Below are 22,030 nucleotides of genomic sequence, written 5' to 3'. Positions count from 1 at the left end.
TGAATGATCCACATATGGCTAATCAATTAGGAAACATTCCTAGGCAAGGAATTCCTAGTAGGAAAAATTATCTCAAAGGTAACACATACTACTCAAGAAAGAAAGATAATCCAAATAGAAAGAACACTCAATCCAATACCAATACTGCATACTAAAACATCATGCATATACCAAGAATAGACCAAATCACCAAAATCATGACATAAAGTCGATGGAAGATATCCACCTCAAAGTCAAGAACAACGTGTCAAAAGTACATCATTCATGAATCACCAATCACCATCAATGAAAGTAAATAACTTCATTAAGAACATCCAACAATAATTATACCACCAATAACAACACCACCAGAGGAAAATACAAAAAACAACTGAGTAGAATCAAGCTACATCCTAGGTTTAGACATCTAAATCTCATTACATCACTAGATAATCATATTTAGTCATCTCCTAGGACATTATTGATTAAATATTTATTATTTAATTAATTAATCATCATCCCCTAGTTAATTAATTAATTTAATTAACTATAGTCCAATTGATAAAATTAAATGATAAACCAAAATCAAATTATCAATTAAATCCCTATTCCTCTATTAAATTAAATAAATCCTCAAACCTATTTAATTATATCTCACATCCCCCATTTTATTAAATAAATCATATAATAAATTATCCAAGCCCTTAAAATATCCCTAAACCCTATCCCAACCCTTATTCCAACCTATTCACCCATACTAACCTCACTTAGCCACCTAACTAACCCATCCCATCAAAGCTAAGCGACTTTCCTCCAATCCCTTTCCTAAGCCAAGTCTAATCCCCCTCATAAACATGTGTACAACTTTAAGAAAGGGTTAAGATTTGCTAACCCAAGCCAAAGTCAACAAGTCTCTCTTATCCCCTTCCATCCCTATCCAAGAGTATTAATGACTCTTACATGCCATTAATGATTCTTAGATCCCTCTTACTCCTCATTACCCCCTTTGACCAACCATTATCTCATCTCCTCACATGCATCCTCCTTATGACAAGTGTCACTCCCCTATTGGCCTCAAACAAGCACAATCCATTTGCTCCCCTTCGAATGCATCTTAACCCTCCCTCATCATTCTTCTATTTTTGCATCCTGACCATCCATCTCTCTACCCCTTAGCCTATAAATGAAACCCTCTCCCTTCACAATATCATCCACTTTTATGCAACCTTAATGCTCCGCTAACTACTCTATCATAATGTTAAAATCCATCCATACCTCCATTGTTGAAACCCTCATCCATGTACACACTTGGTTAGAACCCCCCACCCTTTGGAAGCTTGAGCACAATGTGAGCATACATCCACTATCCATCATGGACATAGCTTCATCATTATAGATTATGCCCTAGGAGCTTACCATTCTTGGTTTACTTCCTTTTAGTGATGATCTCATCCTATCATAAGTGTTTACTTATTTGGTTATTGTGAATACTTTTGTTAGTATTAGTATTCCTTTTACACTAACTATATTTGGTGATACATTTTGGCACACCTAGTGGGAGCCCATATTTGGGTCACTATAATCAAGTTTTTGTTTATTATACGTTAGACTAACCAAACTAAAATTTTGTGTTTATATGTGGACCCAAGTGGTTTTATAATATTTTTGTAGGTACATAGGTCTCTTGTTAGGAAACACACTCCCAGCCATAAAATCAATTTCCACCTTAATCCACTTCCTTACAAGCTTTATTCATGATCCCAACACTGTGAAATCACAAACCTACAATTGCAAGATCACAACCATCAACTAGAGGGAATGTGAACTAGTAAAGGCAAGATCACTTTTTTCCTCAAACCAACACCATCACATGTCATTAAAAACACTCCTCGCATCCCTACCGACACTATTCTCACGGGAGCACTAGTTTTTACCAGGGGGATAACTGGAAAAGACCCATGGGAATGATTAGCCTAGTTATTCAACCCTATTACTCCACTTTTTCCTTAATCAAACCCACTGACCCATTTGTTCATGGAAATGCTTCTCCAAAAACCTGTGGGATTGCTATTTTGCAAGATTGCTTTGTCACTTTATATCTCGCAGCCCATTTTCTATGCTTTTCACTAGTTTTGTGCAACATAATCTCACAACCTTTTAGCTACATTCCTATGCTATAGAATCATAGTTTAAACCCACAAGTTTGCAAGTTTGATTAGCCAATGTTAAATTTTAAAATTTCTCTGTTGCAAGTATCTTTTGGAGCAGACTCCTAACTAGTTTTTGTAGGTTTTCTTAGGTTGCTTGTTTGAAAAATCATGTTTTAGTTGCTTAAAAATGGAAAATTCTTTCCTTTTGATGGAATGAATGATAAATCTTATAATTCTTTTTATTGGAATTTTTGGATAGTCTAATTAAGAAAATTCACTCTTGAATGCCAAGTGTTAAAACTAAATGAAATGTGATGAACACTTTATTTAAGGTGTAAATGAAAATTATGTGCAAAAACTTCCATTTTAGGGCTTAAAATAAATCAACCAAATCTTGAATGGTCTAAAGTAAAAATGCTCTTATTCCCTCCTTTCCATAGCTTTCACGTGCAATTTACTTTTTGTTGACTCAATTTCCTTTTGTTGACCATCATTGTAAAGTTGGAATGACCAACTGAATGCTAAGTTCATGTGTGTATTAAAAAACTAGCTTGATTAGGAAACATTAAAGCATTCAAATAGAAATGAATCAAGTGTCTTGTGTGTTTTGAGATTGTTCCCTCTAGCACATGTTGGTCTTCTCTCCTTTTTGCATCTTAAGACCTTAAAGTACATAATGCATGTGTTGAAATTTGTTAGCAAGGTCATCCGCAACAACCTATGAGTGCTTCTAGTGAGTTCATTCAACTCTAGGAAGTGTGTCCCCTTTGGTGAGAAACTCAAACTAGTAAAATGTCTGGCTGGTATATAAATGAGGGGAAAGGTAAACTTTCTCACTCTATCACCCAAGTTTGGATGGTCTGTTTCTAGGGGTAGCCTGAGGTGGGAAAACTTTCCCATGATTTTAGCATGTCCAGAATAGATTCTTAAGTCGATCACATATATAACAACTATTTGGTGAGACTCCATAGACCCATTTACAAGCCCATTTCAGTCAAATTCTTGATTTTATCATGGTATATTCATTCACGGTGCAAGGGAAACAATATCCCTCAAGATCACTCAACATTGTGCTCCCCTAGTAGAGGCATAAGGCCACTTGGGTTTCATCTCCAAGGGTCATTGCTTCCATAGAGGGGGAACTTCTATTTGCCATTCCCTGAAGATTCTTTGATGTGTATCATTTGTCGATTGACTCTTGTATCAACTCACCTCTTTGATTAGAGGGACATATTGCACTAGAATTAGGAGACATGAAGTTGTGGGCCATTGAGTAGCATATTAAAACCAAAAATTTGACCCTAGGGATAAAGAGTGAGTTTGAATTGTCTTATTTGTGCTCAAGACCTATGAATTTTTTTGTAAAAACATACATAGTTTCTATGGTTACTATCAAATCCTTTTGCTAAAGAGATCACGTGTTTGTCTTTCTCAAAGTTTCTTTGTCCTTTGAGAAAAAATTTGCTCATAATCCATCATGTCATAAAGATCCCATCTTTGTTATTTCAAAAAAAAAAAATTTAGCAAGTCCATTTGCAACAACTTTTGACTCATTGATTCAAACTTTACTTTTTCAAAACTATCCTTGTTATCTCAAAAACAACTAGTAGAAAAGTCCAGTTGCAAACAAACCTTTTTCTCCTTAGTACAAATTTGTCTCCTTCCAAATATCCTTGTTACCTATCCTACTTTACCAAAAATAACACATTTTTCTTCAAAATATCCCATCCTTGTTATTTTAAAAATGGTTGTTAGCAAGTCCATTTGCAACAACTTTTGTCTCATTGGCTCAAATTTATCTTTTCCAAAGCTATACTTGTTATCTAAAAAACAACTAGTAGCAAAGTCTAGTTGTAAAAAAACCTTTTTCTCCTTAGTCCAAATTTTTCTCCTTCCAAATATCCTTGTTAGCTATCCTACTTAACCAAAAACAATACATTTGTCTTCAAAATAGGTTCTCCTTACCTTTTTTCAAAAGTATTGTTAGTAAGTTTATTTGCAACAAATCCTAAACCTAGTTTGCCCCACTTTACTACTTCACCATTTTTGGAAACTTAGCTATTCCTCAATTGATTTATTTTTTAAACCAAAGGTTAAAAATAAATATGTAGCATAGTCACTACCTACAAACACCCACAATTGTGATGAAATCTCTTAGAGTTATCTTATGTTAGGACAAGCTGAGCCCAAGTTTAGGAAAGTTAAACTTCCACAAATACCAGTTTACAAGGAAATAGAACTACAACACAAGAAATATACACCTAACCCAAAGACTTCCAAACTAGACCAATTTGAGAAAGATGACATAGAAATTGCATTACAAACTAATTGGGATTACAAAATTTGGAACCTAACTCTCTGACGAGGTGTCAACCATAGCCTTATCAACAACTTTAGTGTTACTCACTCTGATTAGATCCTTTTTCCACACACACTTATGCACTTATCTCCTCATAGGTTTATTCTTTCACCTAAAATCACTACCCCATTCAAGCATTTAAAATTGAATCATCTCCTCTCATTTTTTCATCAACCCTAGGTTTTCAGGAATCCTCCACATATATCATTAAACCCTAGCACCCTCCATTATTTACTCCACATTTAGAAATATTTAGCATCACTTCATTAAGCATTGTTTCCCTAAAGAAACCTCCATCCATATCACTATCATATTTTTCCTCAAACTAACATTGTTTAGGATGAATTGGCACTTGTGTCCCAGATCACCTTAAGCAAAAGGTTGGGCTACACCCTTGATCCCTATTTATCCTCCAATAGTTCACAAGGCTACCTTAGGGTTTGATATCATCACCAAATTCTCAAGTTCACACTTAAGGGAAACAAAATCTCCTTCACTTAGTACCATATCCTTTAGGCTACCTAGATACCACTAAAAAAAATTTCACACATCCTCCTTTGCATCTTAGGAAGCCCTTCCACTCTAGTTGCACCTAGGTAAGTCATCTTTTCACATAAGTTACTCATCATCATCTTTTTGCATCCTATCCTTAGGAAAGTTAGCATTTCATGCCACTAACCACACATTTTGGTAAGAATAAATGGAAGAAGAAAAATATGGATCTGAGTCTTAGTAGTAGCATAGCTCAGGCTCAGCCATACCCCATAGTTTCTATGGCACCACCAGACCCACCACCACAAACTCTTGAAGAAATGGGTTCTTCAATAGATATTGATGCTTTCATGAACCAACCTAGACATGAAACCATTGTTAATGCCATCATAGATTGCAATAGAGAGACCATCATGGTAAATTTCTTACAGGACAATGTTGGCACCTTTGATTTTGGAAGACCACTACCTACCAACATTACAAATCCTATACACCCTCTATTTGGATGGAAACCACCATCTACAGGGTCATTTTTGCCTCATGATCCTTTTCTTTCACCAAATAGTGGATGTCAACCAACACAAATAGAACTAGTAGACCTAAATATCCCTTCAACATAGATCACTACCCCCATTCCACAAAATGCTCAACCCATCCTCACTCAATCCTTAGTTCATACCACATCTCAATCAACCACAAGTATATCATCTTCATCTGGTGCCACCACCCATATCTCTACTTTACAATATACTCTTTTTCCACTTAGTAGCACAACATTTCCCCTTCTATCTCAAAATACATCCAATCCATTCACTAGTACCCTAGACATCCAACCCACATCCCAGTACACTACAAGAATGCCTCTGTTAGGTTCAAATACTTCATCTTCCATCCCACCCAAAATCATTATCAATCCATTTGTCACTAGCCAAAGTACTTTAGCTTCATTTCCTTTAAGACCTTGGAGTTTCAATATGGCACAAGGGCCTGCCACTAGTATCTCCTTTAGAATTGTACCCATGTCTATATCTTACTTGTATTCATCCATTCCTCCTCAAGTCTATTCATTACCACCCATTACCAACTACTTTTCTATGCCATCCTTAAGCAATCACCAAGTCTTCCCTCAGTCACAACACCCAGTTTCAAACTTTGTAGAACACATCAATTATCTAGCACCCATTAGCACTCAGTTGCCTTTCCAAGTACATGCACAACCCACATATATTAGGCAAGGTGTATAGTCTTAGAGCATGGCCCTTGTATTACCAATGCTACCACATTTTCAATCATAATCATCACACTAGCAGTATGCCCAGGCATCCCACAAAATTATCTAGCTGGACAACAACCCAACACATATGTCCCCCCACCACAAAACCCCCATCAACAATCTATCTAGAAGATGTAGTAGTATGCCCAAACCCCATTCCAACAACACATAACATCTATCCCACTAGTAGCACAACCCGTATTTCAACCACTACCCTATGACACTCAGGGTTTCCCATATCAACCTTCAACATCTGCTACATATCCTACACTAGGGCCACCTAGATTGGGGGCACCCATTTCCCCACTTGTAAACTCTAAATGGGAAAAGATGAAAAATGCTCTCAAAGACCTCAAAGTTGAGATAGACTTAAAAAACTTCCAATTCAAAAATGATTGTCCATATCCGTTAGACATAATCATCATGATGACACCTTTTCCTAAAAATTTTGAGATCCCCAAGTTTGATAAATTTTGAAAAAAAAGCAACCCAGTTACACATGCAAAGGAATTCTATATGCATTGCCAAGAAATGGCCTATAATGATGTGTTCCTCATGCACCCTTTTCTTAAATGCTTAGGGGGGCCTATCCTCAAATTGTTCTATCATATATCCTAGGGTACCATTAAAACCTTTGCTGATCTTTCTAAAGCCTTTGTAGCTCAATATGCTCATCTAGTCGAAACTGAGTTATCTATAGTAGACCTCATTCATACCAAACAAAAGGGAGGAGAAAGCCTTGTAGAATACTTACAACATTGGAAAACTCTCACAACTGGGATCTCATGTACTATCCCTAAAGGTCACCTTGTCAAAATTTTCATTAACAACACACATCCTATTCTTGCCCATCACATGGTTATGAACTATTTACAAACATATAAAGACATCAAGGAAAAGGGGATGGAACTCAAACAAGGGCTTATCAAGGATGGTGTCATCAAAATTTACAAAGAAAACACACAGGACCAAGGTCTAAGCAATGACAAACCATGATATTGGAATAAAAATAAGAACATCATTAGTGATGGCATCATTAATACTTGACATGTTCATGTCATTAGGGAAATAGCTAGTTCATTCCTACCACATTTTGTCAACAACAACCTTGTTAGCAACAACCACTATTCTATCAACAATCGCCTATGTAGAATAATCAACACAATGTCCAAATACCTAGCCATCACAATCAGACTAATGCTATCACACTTTTAGCTAGACCTAAACCATGTGTTTAGAGACAACCTCATGTATACACCCCATTAGGGGAGCCCCTTGATGAAATATTTGAAAAACTAGCCAAGGATAATCTTATTTGACATCCACAAACACAACCCTTGGAACCAAATTAGTCTAGGGCATCCTAGTATATGGATAATGAGTTTTGCAAATTCCATCATGTCAAAGGATATACCACCCTCAAATGCATGCAACTTAAAGACTAGGTCCATGATGTTATTGATCAGAAAGAGTTCATAGTGGGAGCACAGGCCTCACCAAATGTTGGATTACTAATATACCAAAATGCTTTTCCTCCCCATAACACGAACATAGATAAAGGACCTACAAATACTTCTACCAAAAAACCCAATAACACTCAAGACAAATAAGGAGATAATTGAGACAAGTCTCAAAACTATACTTCAACATACTTGGAGTATGTAAGCTTTATTAGGTGCATATCACTAGTTGAGCATTTTATCAATGTTATAAACATCAAAGGCCCAAATGCCCAATGTGCGGTTACTACTTGACAAGCTCGACTCAATATAGCTAGCCCATTTGTATCTACAACCTCATGACTACCTCCATCAAGACCATCTTCATTAGGACCACCCCAGCTAGGGCCATAGTATTGTAGACACCTAAATTTTATTACATTGCTTTGGTAATCCTATTTAGTTATCTCTAAAGGCATCATTAATTAAATTCCTATTTAATTAATCCTTTGCCATCCCCTAGCTGATTAATTTAATTAATCATCTATAGTCCTAATTGATAAATCAAATAACCTATTATTTATCAATTAAATCCTATTCTTCTATCTAAATCCAAAATCCCCATTTATTAAATAAACCTATTTGATAAATAAAACCCTCAAATCTAAAAGCCCCTAACTTATTCCTAAACCCTATTTTTAGCCTAATCCACCCCATCCACCCATACTAACTAAGCTTAGTCACTAACTCACCCACCCTCATGAATGCCATCCACTTGCAAATCTCTAACATCCCTAATCTAATCCTAAACCCAAGCCTAATCCACCCCTTAATGTTGTCACATTTCCTAAACAAGATTAAGACTTTCTTAAGACAAAGAGAGTCAACAATCTCAACTCCCCTCAAAATATCCCAACCACCCAACAATGAATGCTCTTAAAAAAGCCATAAAGACTCTTACAAGCTCTTACAAGCCATAATGAAAGGTCTTTATGAAGATATTATCCTTTGAGCCTCCTTTGTTGACTCATCCTTCCCCTTTCCTCCATCCACTCACCTTGTGACATGTGTCACTCCCTGATTGGTGCTAAACAAGCACAATCCATGTGCTCCCTTTTGAGTGCATCCTAGCCCTCCTTAAGCTTTCATCTTTCCTTCCATCTTAGCCCTCCATCTCTCAATCCCTTAGCCTATAAATTGAATCCCCTCCCAAGCCATTTCATCACAATCTTGGAGCTAAAGTTATAATTCCCTTTTGAGAGCCAAAAGCCATCAACCATACCCTTATAATGCCAAATTGAGAGCTCACAAAGCTACCAATTTGCCATTTTTCATCTCCATTGAAGCTAGTTTTTGAGAACTTTGAGCATACATCCCAATCCTTAGACCCATCTACCAAGCAAGGAGCTAAATCCTATTGGGAGAGTCCATTCATTTGGCTCACATTTCCAATTGGGGTTTCCTCTTTAGTCTCTAATTTATGTTATGGTTTATATGCTAGTTAGTTCTTTTGTTTTTGAATAGATTAGTATTACTTGCTAACATATTTCTCATATACATTTTGGCACGCCCAGTGGGACCCCACTATGGGTCATTTAATCCTCTATTTCTATCTATATATTGTTTTTTGCTAATAATCTAATGTTTCTTGTCATTTGAGTGAGTTGTAGGGTTTAATCTTATTCTTGCAGGTTAAAGGAAGCATTAGGAAGAAAAAACGAAGCTTCAAAAATCAAATTTCAAAATTTTTCCAAAGAAAATCCGCGTGTTTTAAACCAAATTCTACGCAGTGTTGTCTCTGCAGATCCGCGTCTCCGACTGGTCGACTATCATCTTCGAATTTGAAACTATCATCTTCGAAGTGAATTCTTTCATCTACGCAAATCAACATCTCTGCCTGGCTTTAATCATCATCTCTGCCTCTAACCATCATTTCCACCTGGCCATTTTCTTATTCAAAATCCACTCTGTCGTCTCCGCTGCTGCCATCAGTCAAACTATCGTCTCTGCTACTGCCAGCAAACAAACTGTCGTCTCCATCGCCGCCAACTTAATCTGTCATCTTCGCCTCTTCCTCTGTCATCTGCATAGATTAGCATCTCCACAGTCTGGCGTCTACGCCTGATGAACTGTCATCTTCGCCTGTCACTGTTGCACTTTTGCTTTAAAATCAAAATTTGACTTTTAATGGTTCCATTGGATTTAGACCATTTTAAGCATTTTTACGCATAGGAAAAACAACAAAAAAAGTTTTAAAAAAATTTCTCATAGTTAAGCTTTCCTTTTTTGAATATGTTGGTGACTAATCAATTTCTTTTTTGTCTTATTGTAGGTTGGAGCAACTTTTTGGGTGACTAATCATGGTTTCTAGGTTTTTCATGGAATGAACCTGAATGGTTAAACACATTTTCTATTGGATGAATGTTGCTAAAAAACACACTCTTGAATGCCATGGGTTAAAATCAAATTTTCCTTGAATGCATGATTAAAACAACAAATCCAATCTTGAATGCCAAGGATCAATTAACCATTGCAATATCAAACACTTCATTTGGAGCTTCTAAAATTGAACAAAACAAATCTATGTACCTTAAAATTCATCAAACATGCAAGATACACTGAGATAGGATATCCTTAATGAGGTAATCAGCATCAAAGTATATGACAACTTGGAGCACACTATTGAAGGAACCATCATCCTACCTCTCCGAGTCAACCCAGCCACTCAAGAAATAGTTTTTCACATAATTGATCTTAACCTTCAATACAACATCCTCCTTAGTTGATTATGGATTTATGCCATGAAGGCCATTCCATCCACATACCATTAGTGCACCAATTTTTTGCATAATGACATCGAGGTAACCATCCATGCAAATCCTAAACCCTTTTCTTATTGTAATGTAGTCGAAGCTCCATACACCAACCATTGTCCTAGAATTGAAATTGGACACACCACAACAAGTTCCTCTAGCACCTTCCATGATCCATATACCATTTTAGCCTCCACCCTTTCCATGATTAAGATCAACTACCAAGGTTGTGGTGAATATAGTCTTATAGATGCTTTTTCTATTGGTGCTCTACCACTTGATCCCCATACTCAAGGGTGTCTGACACATCAAGAGCCACGATCAAATACATGCCCTCAAATCAAACAACTAGGACCTACAACATTTATTACCAAAGGTATCCTCAATGGAGAGGAAACTATTAAAGACATTAGTACATGGCTATATAAAGAGCCACCTCCAAAAAGTAAAGAACTTCTTGATCACTTCAAACAAAAGTACCCATGGTCACATCCCCTTGCTACTAAGTAGTGGGATTGTCAAGGAGGTGGTTTTTGCCATCTAGAGTCAAGCATTAGGTAGCCTATGGAGGCATACAAAGAAAAGAAATAGAAGGGCTTAGGGTATGGACTTCCCATAACTGGTGTGCCATGCCTTCACGAACATCCAAAACAATCACATTGAGGTTGAAGACATCCCTCAGGAAGTAGAAAAGAAAGCCTACAATGATATATTCCTTGATGAAGTTATCCTAGGAGCTTCTATGCTCTAGTAATTATCCCTAAATCTCATAGATTTACCACTTGCTCACCCTGGACTCATTGATTGGGACCAACCAAGTGTTGTCCATGTTGAGGAATTCTCTATAGAGCACACACTCCTTTGATTCATGGGGGCATAAACACCACATAAATGGCTGCCACTACCATTAACATATGTCTACAAAATAGATCTAGTGGGTTACTTTGGGGAGGAGGAAATCTCCAATCACAAAATTGAACTAAAAAATGAAACAAAAAAGCAAAAAAGAAAAGTAAAACCATCCACTAGTGAAAACTCCTCCTAAGTGCCATTAAATGATTCAAAAAATGAAAATCAAATAAAGGATGTATCCAAAAATGAAAACCTCTTAGAGGCACTTGAGGATGGAGATTTCATCCTTCCCCCAAAAGATCACAAGCCTGCCATTTCATCAGTCTTGATAGAAGAAACTAGACAACACAATATTAGTCTAACTGAAGAACCAAATATCACATACACTATAGCATCTCTACCACTTGAACAAGTAGAAATTCTCATTGAAGTCCTATGTGAGAATGTTGGTCACTTTGCATTTTCCTATTAAGACATTTTGAGGTTGGACCCCAAGCTCATAATTTGGCCGTAGATCTAAAGGCTAGGCCTATCAAGCAAAAGCTCCCAAAGATGCACCCAAAGTTATTTTACTGGTTAAAGTAGAGCTATAAAAACTACTAGAGACAAAGATCATTCACTCAATTGACCATTCAAAATGGATTTCCAATATTGTGCCCATCAAAAAGCCTTTTGGTGATATTATGATTTGTATAGACTTCAGAGATCTCAACATGGCTTGCTCGAAGGATGGTTTCCCATTACCAAACATAGATATTATTGTTGATCTCATTGTAGGCCATGAGATCTTATCACTCATGGATGGTTTCTCTAGATAAAATTGGATATAGATAGTAGAGGCAAATTGGCACATGACAACATTTACCACCCCTTAGGGGACATTTTTTTAATAATATGATGTCATTCAGATTAAGCAATATCAGGGCAACTTATTAGCATGCCATGATACTCATCTTCCATAACTTAATCCATAAAACTATGGAGGATTATTTGGATGATATTCTCATCAAGTTTCTTAATACCCTTGATCACTTATCTCATATCAAGGAAGTGTTTGATTGATTGGCTAAATATCACCTCATGCTTAACCCTAAAAAGTGTGTCTTTGGGGTTACCCCAGGAAAGCTCCTAGGATTTATTATCTCATCATGTGGTATTGATATTGATCCTAAAAAGGTCAAGGCCATCATGGATATGGCTCCTCCTAAGACACTCAAGCAGTTTCACTCTCTTCAATGGAAACTACAATCTATCCAATAATTCATCTCCTAGCTCACCAACAAGTGCCAACCATTCACATTTACTCAAAAAGGATCAAAATTTTAGGTTGGATCCCATTTATCAAAAAAACCTTGAAATAATCAAACAATATTTAGCTAATCCACCTATATTGGTTCCTCTAGTTGCAGGCTGTTTTCTCATATTATACATCACAACTACCCCCACAACACTTGGTGCTCTTCTAGTGCAACTTGATGATACAAGGTAGAAAAGGGATAATTACTACATTAGTCATACTCTAGTTGGATATGAGATCAATTACACACTAATGGAAAAGGATTTCTTAGCTGTGGTATTTTCCACTCAAAAATTGTGTCATTACATGTTGAGACACACTATGCAACTAATATCCAAAATTGATCCATTAAAGTATGTGTTATCATACATAGTAATCACAAGGCACCTGGATGAATGGGTCATGCTTCTTAGTGAATTCAACATCCAATATGTTGACATAAAGGCCATCAAAGGCTAGGCTATAGTAGATCACTTGGCAGATGAACCTTTGGTTGCAAATCACCCTCTTATTATGGAATTCCCTGATGAAAACCTTTGTTTAATAGAAGAAAAACCATCTTAGAAGTTATAATTTTATGGATCTTACACATCCCACAGCTCCAGAGCTGACATACTCTTCATCATAACTCAAGGAGATTACATTCCTAAATCCTTCAAACTATAGTTCTAGTGTACCAACAACATCTTAGAGTATGAGGCCCTTATTGCAAAACTTAAAATAGTAGTCGAGTGGAACATCATAGAGCTACAAGTCTTTAGAGATTCACAACTCAATATCAAATAGATTTTGAATGAATATCAGACCAAAGATGATAAGCTATAACCTTACAAAGAGTTGGTAGATCAATTGAGGGAAATTTTTACTCAAATATAGTTCATACCGATACCTAGGTTGGAAAATAAAGATGTGGATGACATGGCCACTATTGGCTCACTTTTAGGGATCTCGCAGGAGGCTACATAGTATGAATTCTTAGTTGATTAGCTACACAAGACTTCATATGAGAATGATCAATCAACATGAGTATGTGTCTTGGTTGGTCCCCAATCCCCATGGTACCATGAAATTCATGCTCACCTACAAAATGGTATCATATCTCCCCATCTTACATGAACATCTCATTATACTTCTATAGCTCAAACCCTATATCATTGTGGCTATCATGATACTCTCTCTTGATGTTTAGACTAAAATGAGGCTATGATGGCTCTCAAAGTACATGCTAGACTTTGTGGTGTTCACATGAGTGGGATAGTTCTAGCTAAGAAAATCCTATGAGTAGAATATTATTGGCCCACTCTAGAGCATGATGCATGCAACTTTGTAAAATGGTGTCTACCTTGTCAACAACATGCTAATGTAATTTGAGCCCCAGCTCAATATCTACAACCTATTACTTTTCTATGGCCATTTTCATGTTGGGGGTTTGACCTTGTAGGTATTATAGCACCTCTCTCTTTAGAAGGACATAAGTGGATAATCATTGCCACTGATTATTTCACTAAATGGGTAGAAGCAATCCTCCTTGTCACTTCCATAGGAGTTCAAGTGTCCAAGTTTATTCTCTATCATATCAAATGTTGATTCGGCATCTCGCCTACCATTTTTACTAACCATGGGGGTAATTTTGAAAATCTCAATATGGAGGAATTTTGCACTTCCCTTCATATCAATCATCATTTTCCTAGCCCATACTTCCCACAAGGTAACAGTTAGGTAGAGGCAACTAATAAAACTCTACTCAAAATCCTAAAGAAAGTTTTTAGTGATTCCAACCTCGATTAGCATTTACAAATCAATCCTTCCTTATGGGCCTACTACAACTCATTCCATAGGTCCATAGGCACAACCCCATACTACTTGGTTTATGGTATTGGATTAGTATTACCTATTGAGGTTCAACTCCCATCCCTATGCATTTCTTGGTGGGGCTAGATATCAGATGACAACTATAGAGTGGCTTAGCTTACCCAACTAGATTTACTTGATGAAAAGAGGCAACAGGCTTACGACCACCTCATGGTCTACCAAAATCACCTCAAGAGAAACTTCAACAGAAAGGTCCATCCATGCCAATTTCAAGAGGGAGACATGGTCCTCAAAAAAAAAATGAAGTTACAAGCTAACCAAGAAAAGAAAGGAAAGTTCAAGCCCACCTAGCTTGGTCCTTATGTTGTCACAACCTCTTTTGGTTCAGGGGCCTATCAACTATCCATACTTGAAGGTGAAGCCTTGAATGACCCCACCAACATCATTCTCCTCGAGAAATTCTATAACTGAAAATCCTCAGTGTAATGGAAGAAACAAGAAAACAAAAAAATAGTAAAGAGAAATAAGTGTCCAATGGTGAAAACTTAGCAATTCAAGTGCCTTGGATAGGTAGCTTAGTGAAATCCTAGCAATTAGGCGCTAGGTGTACTTAGCCTTTTTATTATATATCAATGACCTACATCTCCCCCATCACCCGTTTGAAACCTCATCACCCATATTCCCATTTTCCAAGGTGTTCCAAGAGTTTCATCCTCGCACTCCACAACCTCACACCATATTTCGCAGCACACCACCTAGATCCTGTATTGTATATGTAGTTCATATATCTATCCTATCCTTATATTCTACCACATCTATCATATCCTTGTACTCTATCACATGTGTCCTATCAAGCATAGCTTATTTTTTGTATCATTTCTATGTATTATATCCTTGTAACAACAAGTACCCTATGTATCATATCCTTGTAAAAACAACAAGTACCCTATGTATTATATCCTTGTAACAATAGTAGTACTTTATGTATCATACCCATGTAACAATAACTATATTATAAAAATTCTATCTCCTCACCCTGAGCTTTCCCCCTTCATGCACATACCCACTACTATATTTTATCATATGATCTTGAGTTATCCACCCATTATACACTCATGCTTATCCATTCTTGAGTCTTATAGCAAAACCCTGTGCAACTAGTCATTCATCTATAGGAAAGTATCATTGCTAATTTTGTCACCATCCTAAACATAATGTCGCTAACTCCTTACAAGATGCTCCCTTCCTCATACCTAACATTAGCCTGTCAGTACCCAGTTATCCTAATCTCTTTAGAAAAAGGTTACTTTATCATAGATTTGTTTTTTCTTCTAATTTTGGTCTTTTTCTTGTTTATCTTAGTAGGTCATTTCTAGGTGATTTAGTTGTTCCCTCCTCATGGTCACCATGGTCTTCCATATCATGATGTGGTTTGACTAGGGCAACTCAAAAGCATGGTTTAGACGATGGTCATTTTATGCTTGTGAGTTAGTCAGATATCACCCTTGCATATTCCAAACATGTTTTCATTTATGATCACATGATGCAATTGGAAAATATCATTTTCTTGTGGATCACCCAACATCGTTTCTATGTTGATTTCTCCAAAAATCATGTGTGATGTTGAGGCAATCCTTGAGTGTTTGTTTGCATTAGTCCTATGTAATATTGGGGAACAAGCCTTGACATTCTTAGTAACCTTGGTAGATCCTTAATATTCCTATATCAAATAAATTGCTCACACTACATGGTGGTACTTCTTTATGAAGTACCCCACTCTCAAGCTTCCAATGTATCCCCTCATTTTCACCATTTTCACCCATACAAAGAATTACATGTTCATATTACTCCCACACAAATCCATACTCGCCTCCTCCCACATGTTCTCTTAGCCTCCTATCCTCTCTACCTCTAGTCCCTCAGAACTCTTATCCCCCATGGCCTAACCTTTCCCTATCATCCTGATCTCCTACTCAGTCCCATCCACTTGAGTCTTCTACACATGTCTTGTTTAAAGTTATGCATAATGTTCCTACCCCCTAACCAAGGTCATGCTCGATCAGTGATATGTTATACCATTCTCCTACACCCCACATCTATTTTTCTATCACCATACTTACCTTTAATATCATAACCACTCATCATCCCTACACCCCCTTAAATCCCTTTTCCTATTTTTTTCCTTGCCTATGCTACCCTCTTCCTTTACATCACCTATCTTTCTCCCCTTTCGGATATTTCCATCATCAGAATCTTTCAATTCAATTTCCTTATCCTCAAATTTTGAGCTATCTTCATTATCATACTCTTACAAATTCTAAATCCCTAGGCTAAGGTTTCACCATTATCATATTACATTATTTATCATAGCTCCCTATCCTAGCCCTAAGTTCACCTATCCTAGCCCTAAGTTCACCTATCCTATTTCCTATCATCCTGACTAAGAGTTTGTTGGTGAAATCATTTTCTTGCATTATACTCTTAAAATTCAATATTTCCTATTTTTCAAAGTTCATTATTTATCCTGGATCATTATCCTAGATTGTGTTTTGTCTATCCTATCCTAGCATCATAATTTCTCCTACATCATCATACATTATGTTTATTTGTTATACCCTTGCATCCTAGTGTTCAATTTATTCACCATGTATTATCATCAATTGTCTTCATTAACCCTTATCATAGTTTGGATTTATCTTATTATCTTTCCCCATCATAAATTAAATTCATTCATCACATGTTAGATATGTTCCTTATGTTTCATCATCATAATCTTTAGTTCACTTATCATATATTATTATCATAGCCTTTTTCATTCATTTATCATATTTCATATCGTAATTGGCGTTCATTTTAAGCTCCATCATCATAAACCTCACATTCCTTTTTATCATAGTTTGTGTTCATTTAATCATAGGTCATTATCATAGTTTCTATTCATTTTATCATCTTTTATCATAGTTTAAAAGTTTCTTTTTCATCATCATAAGGTTGCATCCATTTTTTATTCCATTTTCTTATCATCATTTATTCATATTTTCATCCTTTGGGTCATGTTTTATTAATTTATATTATAAGCATTCATTTTCAAATCAAAATGCATTACATCCCTCTCTATAGTTCATCATTTAAATTATTTTCTTAGTTATCATATACATCATCATTTGTACAAAATTTCCAATGCCTCATCATCAATCACATCACCCCCTACATCACAAACAAATCAGCACTGTCCAATCAAATCACATCATAAACATCACATCCTACATCACAAACAAATTAGTAATATCCAATCAACTCACATCATAAACATCACATCTTGCATCACAAACAAATCAGTACTATCCAATCAACTCACATCATAAACATCACATGCTACATCACAAACATATCAGTACTATCTAATCAAATCACATCATAAATAACATACCCTACATCACAAACTATCAGTAACATCATATATATCCTCAATATCACATCCTACATAAAACCACATTAGTCTCTCATCTTTATCTAAAACATGCATAAACATCAACTTAGTAAACCAAATCATCACATCATATAGTCCATACATCCATATCCCACCCCAAAGAATCATCCAATCTATATATATACCTCTCAACCACAAATAATAAAGAATAAATTACCCCCCTACAAAAATACCAAAGTCCATCATGGTCCAGATATATAGTATCCATATCATAAAATAAATCACAAACAATACATCAGGTTTGTACCCACAAAATACATCCAATGATAGATCTAACAATAAATATATCAAAACCAGCAAATCACTTATCTCCCTCATCTATCACCTCCTCATCATGGGACTCATAGGTGTCCCTCTCTACTCCTAGCACTATTATTGGTAGAGGTGATAGCCTCATCTATCCTCCTCTTGTACTTGAGCTCTCCACCTCATCCCTCCTCCCACTTAGCCCTCAGTCTTGTCTTTGGCTTTCCCCTATCCTATGGCTATGCCCTATGCATTGAGACCCATCTATCCTCTGTGAGCCCCCAATGCTCCAACTACTCTCCCATCCTCCTCCCTACATACCAATGTGGGTCCTAGCTATCCCTGACTGTGTTGGCCATCTATGATGCTCAATCTAATCTAAGGGAACCACTACATGGTAACTCCCCTGGTAAAACCCTACTCTCTCCCTTGAATCCTCCACCTCTCCCCATAACCTCCTTAGCTCATCCATCCCTCCACCTACTTCCATCTGCACCCTCAAAGTCACCACCTCCACCACCAACCTATCCCTCTCCTCTTGGATGATGTCCATCCATGTCTATACTACATGTCTCTCTACAGTCACCTCCTCCAAACTCCTCTCCAATTGCCCACTCTCCACCTACAATATCCCCACCTCTATCTCTGTCCTCTATGCTTATCCCCTTGCCACATCTCACTCATGTATCAACTGATCCCGCTCTCTTTAGAGCTGATCCCTCTCTTGTTGGGTATCCTATAGCAGCTAGCTCACTACCTCATGTGTCTATTGGAGTGATGCATATTGGCTCACCAGTCCATCATCTCCTCCCCCTGTAGATGAGCCCCCTCTGCTACTCCCATCTCCTCCACCTATAGGCCTCTATGGCCTCTACTCCTCCTTCACCTCCTATCCCCTCTCCACCACTAGCCTCTCTTTCTGCCTCTCCTCACTCATCTACCTCTACCTAACTAACCACTCCTCCCATGCCACCACCTTGGCTTGCTAGTCATAACTCTCTCACCACATCCCTACCATGTCTAGCTACTGAACCTATCTCCCCTGCCACCACTATTGCCCTAGTCAACTATGCTCGGTCTACTGGCCTTGGCAACTAGAACAAGTCTTAGTACTCTTGTGTGGAGCCTACATCTACCACCCAATCAAACAAATCCCATGATTATGGCACTAACTCTCACCAAGACTATAGTAATCCCTCTCTAAAGAGCTAGCCCATACATTGACACTGGCTCATGTGTGACTCACTGATACCAGTTTGACTCCTCAAAAGTCACCTGCCTCCATCCAAACTGTTGCAAGGTCCTATTTGGCTAATATTGATTTTCTATATACTTCCACTGCCCAAAAATAAAATAGGGTGATATGGTGTAAGGTAAATATTGCCCCTCCTTTGCCCATGGTCCTAGACCCATGTATGGTCTCCATACCATTACCCTTATCTCATCTACCTAGAGTTGATAGTAGTCCACATCCTCTATATGATGGTAGGTAAAACGCTTCCCCTAGCTATATGCTACTGGCTCCTTTGCCTACCTATCCCTCTATCTGATCAGCTTGAATGTTGCAATGTGCTCCCATTCCCAAACCTATAATAATGTTGGGAAGCCTATGATCCTCCCCTACCATCCCGCCCCTTAATACAATATATGGTGTAGATCCTGATATAACTCTGCCAACATCAATGACCCCCAGGTCATTGGGACTCACACATCCACTATTTGTATAATCACTGGTATCAATGCAATGGTGACTCTTGTCCAGCCTGTATCTAGGGCAATTTACCCCTATACTAACCCACATACATAAAAATAGATCTGCCTCTTTGTAGCTACCTAGTCCAAGAGCTCAGCCAATGCAAACTGACCCCTCTAAATTTAATATGTAATATCCAGCCCCACTAGCCCTTGTACCACTACCTCTATAGTAATCTCTCTTGTTGCCATCACTAGCATCCCCTGCATTGGCAATCTAAATATCTTGTACACATCCTCTAGTGTCATAGTCATCTCTCCCATTGATAGGTGGAATGTGCATGTCTTGTTGTGCCACCATCGCCATATAGGTGTGTGTATGGGGAAATCTCACCAGATATCCCAAACTAATTTCCTCAATCCTCCCCCAATTTGCCATCGTAAGCTACTCTCTGGTACATAGTACAATCGCCCATCGCTTGCATGACACCAAAGTATCCAAAGACCACTACATACCAAACCAATCACACATTAGTACTCCTTTTCATATTTACATCTCCTCACTTAAAACCAATCCCTCTACCAAATCCTGTGTTGGCTGCGTACCTTTCGCTTTTCTCCCCTTTTTCCCACATTCCCACAAATGCTCGCTAACTCATGATCCCACTGACCAATGTTCTCATGGGATTTCTCTTTGAAAATTTGACCCCTTAACAAACCTAACCCGTATTCCTATTGGCATGTTCATGTACAAGCTAAAACCTGTGATCCCAGTAACCAATGTTCTTGCGAAGATTGCACTTGAATTTCCCCTCCTGGTCAATCCCTATCCCCTTCCTACATTGCCCTCATCAAATATTGTGGAATCGTGTTTCCACATCCTAACATGCATTTTTTTGATAGGATTGCATTGTCACTACCCTTATCGCAATCCCACAAAGAATCTCATCCAAATTCATGATCCTACAAAAACTATTTTCTAAGCCTATTTTTAGCCTTACCCCTAGCAATTTTTGCGAGATTGTGATCTCGTCAATCTCTATAATGTTCCTATTGGACCCATGTTTGTGGAATTGCATTTTCTAATTGAAGGGAAAGCTATAATTTCTCAAACATAAAAATGAAAGAATGGTTTTCAACCCTACCAAATGATCTAGTGTTTGCCACACTTGTACTTGTCATACCATGTTTGCCTAATGCTGTAGTCATCCATGTATAGCCATCATCTCATCCAGATTAGAGCTCCTAGAAACAATGTCTCCTCATCCATGTGAAAGAAAATTACCCTTTCTAGCCCCCTTCCAACCCTTATAGGCCCCTTAGAATGCCCTATCTTCCTCTATGACTCCTGCAGTGACCTCTTTTTTCCATTTACTATCATTTTCACCTTCTTTTCGTCCTTCTATGTCCTCCTGCAGCCCCTAGTTTACTACAACTTTTTAAGAAGTCATCTTGCCTTATTTTCTTTTCCCACCACCTTCTTGGGGGGGCATCATATAGTCCATTCTCTCCCTTTCTACTTGAAATTGGGGCAACCATGTAGCTTTAAAAAATCATCTTCGCATTGTTTATATTCAAACTTCTTTAAAATTGTGTTGTCCCAACACTATGTTAAGGAGGGGAAAAATGTAAACATCTAAATCTTATTACACCACTAGGTAATCATATTTAGTCATCTCCTAGGACATTATTGATTAAATATTTATTATTTAATTAATTAATCATCATCCCCTAGTTAATTTATTTATTTAATTAACTATAGTCCAATTGATAATATCAAATGATAACCCAAAATTAAATTATCAATTAAATCTGTATTCCTCTATTAAATTAAATAAATCCTCAAACCTATTTAATTTAATTCCACATCCCCCATTTTATTAAAAAAATCATTTAATAAATCATCCAAGCCCCTAAAACATCCCTAAACCCTATCCTGACCCCTAATCCAACCCATTCACCCATACTAACCTCACTTAGCCAACTAACTAACCCATCCCATTAAAGCTAAGCCACTTGCTCCCTGACCCCTTTCCTAAGCCAAGTCTAATCCCCCTCCTAAGCATGTGCATAACATTAAGCAATGGTTAAGACTTGCTAATGCATGCCAAAGTCAACAAGTCTCCCTTATCCCCT

This window comes from Cupressus sempervirens, chromosome 10, assembly GCF_028749045.1.
Source record: "Cupressus sempervirens isolate cs-2001-9-10 chromosome 10, ASM2874904v1, whole genome shotgun sequence".
Lineage (NCBI taxonomy): Eukaryota > Viridiplantae > Streptophyta > Pinopsida > Cupressales > Cupressaceae > Cupressus > Cupressus sempervirens.
Note: the sequence above shows the minus strand (reverse complement) of the source record.